This window comes from Berghia stephanieae, chromosome 10 (genome assembly GCF_034508935.2).
Source record: "Berghia stephanieae isolate SIO BIC M18660-M18661 chromosome 10, UCSD_Bste_1.3, whole genome shotgun sequence".
Classification (NCBI taxonomy): Eukaryota; Metazoa; Mollusca; class Gastropoda; order Nudibranchia; family Aeolidiidae; genus Berghia; species Berghia stephanieae.
The window spans coordinates 23999443-24004442 of record NC_088369.1 but is presented as its reverse complement, the minus strand read 5'-3'; the positions used below and the strand labels follow the sequence as shown (position 1 = coordinate 24004442).

The following is a 5000-nucleotide window of genomic DNA, read 5'->3' as shown; positions in this document are numbered from 1 at the left end:
GATGCACACGACATAGTCTTGTCATAAATTTGGATGCTTCCATGATTGTTTGGTTGGTTTTTTTGTTTTGTTTTGTTTTTTTTGTTTTTTTATTTTATTTTTTGTTTTTTTTTTTTTTGGGGGGGGGGGGGGGTCAGAATTGGGCATATTTGGGAGTTGAGGTTGTTTATTCTTTATTTGACTAGAATCTATTTATTTTTTTGTCATTTGTTTGTTTGTTTTGTTTAGCTCTGATTTTTTGGTTTGTTTTTTTTTTTTTGGTTGTTGTTGTTGTTTGTTTGTTTTTTTTGGAGGGTTTTTTTCTTGTGTGTTTTACTTTTTGGTTGTTTTGTTTTTGTTTTTGTTTTTTGTTCTTTATTTGACTAGAAACTATTTTTTGTTGTCATTTGTTTGTTTGTTTTGTTTTGCTCTGATTTTATTTTATTTTTTTTTTGGTTGTTGTTCTTGTTGAGTTTTTTTGGAGGGTTTTTTGTGTATTTTACATTTTGGTTGTTTTATTTATTTTTTATTTTTTTTTGTTTTTTTTTTTTGTTTATTTGGGGGGGGGTGGTATGGCGTACGGAGGTGAATAAAGAAGACCAATATTAGGAGAGAACAATTAATTTAAACCTGACCAAGCCTGAGACGTTGTGTATATTAAATCAAGACTTTGATTAGCTGGCTTGTTTAAGGACCGGACGAAATGTTCATTTTAAACAAAAGTTTACCTTAAGCGAGGTTATCTTATCTGGAGTCTACTTCATGCTTGTCAATATGTATTTATTTATGTCATAGAATTAACGTTGGCATCTTACCAAACACGAAACATAAGACAATTCGATCAAGACTGTCAGAGTTAACGCAAAAATATAGATAAACAAACAGTGGCGATAGAGAGGGGAGGGGGGAGAGAGTGTATGTGTGTGTGTTTGTGTGAGAGAGAGAGGGAGGGAGAGAGAGAGAGAGAGAGAGAGAGAGAGAGAGAGAGAGAGAGAGAGAAAGTGGGGGGGGGGAGGAAGAGGGGACGAAAGACAGTCAAACAGAGACTAACAAAAGAGAGAGAGAGAGAGAGAGAGAGAGAGGGGGGGGGGGGAAAAGACATATGAGAAAGGGGGACAATCAGCACAAACTAACTTCTCTAGCACCCCCCCCCCCTTCCCTTCCGTCCCTCTCTTCTTTCTTAACTTCATTCCTTGTATAGGGGAAGTCAAGTCAAGTCACCCGTGTCCACATAATCACCTCCATCGTCCAACCGGCTTTTTCATCATAGCAGCTATTATCTCCCCTCCTATTTAATGGCAGTCCTCTTCACTCGCCGCTATGCCGCACACAGCAAGAACTCTACCAGTCATCTATACCGGAACCACGCCCCCCCCCCCCCCCCACTTCGTCCGGATTTATATTTATAAAAAGAAATCTCAGGTTTGATAGTTTTCGACAAGATGAATGTCAAGTTAAACGAGCGACAATTGAAAGACGAGTTTTCTTGCCAAATTTTTAAATACGTGTTGTTGGGTTGGGGGGGGGGGGGGGGGGGGGGGGGTTCAGAGTACTGGGCAAGTCTGCCATCTTGGTGTATTTATAATATGTCAGTGCGAAATTATGTTTATGTGTGTATGTGTGTCTATATGTGTGAATGTTTATATCTACAGTGCCTGGGTGGGGTTCCTGACCTCCCATAGTGGGCAGTGAGGTACTTACTGTGCCTTCTATCCTCCTGTATCTGTTTTCCAACTTGCTTTCTGTCTTTGTCTTGCTGGAATGAGATTACTTGGTTTTGTCCTGGCCCTGGCCGGATACCCTGGCTGAGAGGGAAATAGTCATCTATATAGTTAGAGTTTTGGGAGGTGATATTTTTTTTCCTTGTAAATCATCTCTCTGCCATGTACTGTATTATGGTTTGTTTATATATTATATGTGATTTGTAAATATTTGAGTGTATTCCTCTTAGTTGGGACCTGTGCTTGTGTCTGGATTAGACTTTTAGGTGATCTCAAACTAAGTACTTTGATAGCGTGCTCTTGGAATCCACATCTGCTTCCTATTTGAACCAATTCCCCTTTCTCGTACCTTTTCATGGGTGCTTTATTTGTAACGCTAGACCTTATTACTGTCACATTTTCTTCTTTTTTTTTACTGGCGCTGATATGATCTTAATGTGTTGAAAGCACCGTAAAACCCTTAAAAACAAAACAAACTTAAAACCGTTTAATTTCCGTACCCTGTAAAAACGAGTATTTAAAGATTGGGCCCGAAAACTCATCATTATTCCTAATATCGCCGTAAAACCCTTAAAAACAAACAAACAAACAAACAAACGGCACGTACGAATATCTGGTACTGGCTTGGACAAAATAGGATATAATTTAGGACCAGGAATCAGTAAAAGCAAAAATACATTTATTTTTTTTAATTGAGCTTTTATATAGAGCAATATCCACTAGACGTGCTCAAAGCGCTTTACAAGGTGTCCATGATCAACAGCAACACGTAACATATAGAACGAGAGATGACGCCTGTTAGGAGATAATGCTTTTTTTTTGGACAGAGACAACGCTGTTAACGGTCAGGAACTCATTCTACACCCGAGTACGATGAGAGAATATGAGCAAAGAGCCTTTTCGAAGGACTCAACTATGCTCCGAGCGAGGCTCGAACCCAGGACCCTCCGATCCGAAAGCGAGTCTAATACCACTCGACCACATAGCCGCACTTTTCGGGCTCTGATTCATCCTGACATATATGTAATACCATTTTGAAACGGAGAGTCACATATTACAGAGAAATGTATTGATGCTATGCATTTAGCTAGCCGGATTTAGCGTAGCAACGCACAACAATGTGTGTAACCTCGAACGTTTATAATCTGATTGATAAAATAAAGTTAGTGAGAACGAATCGTTAAAATTGCTGTCTAAAAACAACAACAACAAAGAGCTGAGAGACGTCAATTTCGTTCCATCTATAGATATTATGCGCTTGGCTAAGAAGCTCACAACATTGTCATCCGGAAGTATAACAGACCAACACACAAAACTATGTGTGACCTTGAATGTTTATAGTCTGTTTAATACAGTTTAGTGAAAATTACTCATAAACGAGAATGGTAAAAACAATAACAGAGACCCGAGTGACGTCATCTTCGTTCCATTTATTATTTTTTTGGATAAATTGAGATTGGTTCGAGGAATGCGTGAGAATGAGGAATACGAAGACGAGGAATGCGTGCTCCACTGTACATGTCGTGTGTTGATGTTGTTTATGTGTAGTTCATGTGTCATGCTTTTTCAATTCAATTGATTAGTAAATATTCATAATACATATATAATTAACATTCTTTCTTTCGTTTAACTCCTTTCAGCTTAACAGAGTCTCTCGCGTCTTCCTTCTATGGTCTTCATAATGAATGGCTTCCCTTTTTCTTGCTATCTTTATCAATTAATTACTACATATTCGGCGTCCTTGGAATTTATTATACCCGACGTCCACTCATTTGCAGGTCTGGTAACCCAATTCATTATGGGCTCATTGTTGTAATGGACTTCTTTTTAAAAATGACGCAAAATATTGTCCATTACAACAATGTTAAACTAGGCCCATAATCGAGTTCGAATGCCAGACCTGCATATATGTACACGTCGGTTTGAATTCAGAATTGCGTGTGTGAAAACATTTCGAACATATCCCCCCAAAAATTGTCATGTTGTAAAATATAAAGTATCCATTTCTCAACCATTGGCGTCTTCTCCTTTAACCCTCTCCTTACCAGTCATTTTCAGAAGATTTTCCCCAAAACTTCACACCCACCTACACAAAAACAGACATTTCTTACTCAAACTGAAAAGCAGCAAGCACATTCTATACATAATATTGTTTGAAAATATGAACTCTATTACAACATGTCAAGTTTTTATAGCTATAGCAAAAAGAAATTAAATCTGGATGAGAAAAGTGACGGTTGCATCATGATGATTTTCCAAAGATGGTAAAGAGAGGGTTTTAAAAATTGAGCTTTTATATAGATCACTATCCACTTAACGTGCTCAAAGAGCTTTACAAAGGGGTCCCTTGCCAACAGCAACACTTAACATGTAGGATGAGACATGACATGACGCCTGTTTGGCGATATTACATATTGTTTCGGACATAGACATCGCTGTTAACGGTCAGGTACTCATTTTACACCTGAATACGGTGAGACAATGTGAGTAAAGAGCCTTTTACAAGGACTCAACTATGCAACTATAAAAGGAATCTCCAAAAAAATGACTCAAAATATTGTCCATTACAAAAATGTTAAACTAGGCCCATAAGTGGGTTCGGATGTCAGACCTGCATATATGTACACGTCGATCCCTACTATTTTTTTCCGTCCTGAAGATGACGGAATTTAACAATAAAAACCAGGCAGTTATATAATACATGATGATGATGACGATGATGACGATGATGATGATGATGATGATGATGATGACGACGACGATGATGATGATGATGATGATGATGATGATGATGATGATGACGACGACGACGATGATGATGATGATGATGATGATGATGATGATGATGATGATGATGATGATGATGATGATGATGATGATGATACATACCTATGTATTATTTTAACGATTTAAGTCCATAATTAAGTGGTGATGTGATTACCTTTTGCTTGAATCGCAAAAGCGAAGGGTTCTTATGTTGTGTTTTTTGTATTGTTTTGTTCTTTAGTTGTCTTTTCTCTCTCTCTCTCTTTCTCTCTCTCTCTCTCTCTCTCTCTCTCTCTCTCTCTCTCTCTCTCTCTCTCTCTCTCTCTCTCTCTCTCTCTCTCTCTCTCTCTCTCTCTCTCTCCCTCTTGAGCTTTTCTATCTATATTTCTATCTATCCATCTCTTTCCAGCATCTCATTGAATCTCTCTCTCTATTTCTCTCTCTATCGTTCTATGTCTATCTCTCTATATGTCTCTCTCTCTCTCTCTCTCTCTCTCTCTCTTTTTTTTTTTTTTTTCCCCTCTCGAGCTTATC

The 5000-nt window shown here is 38.0% G+C and overlaps 1 protein-coding gene across 2 annotated transcripts in view; it reads left to right on the top strand.

The window, feature by feature from the left end:
- The window catches only part of LOC144980856 (protocadherin-19-like), a 130492-nt gene that overhangs the window by 72833 nt on the left and 52659 nt on the right, over window positions 1–5000 (top strand). The window lies entirely within an intron of this gene.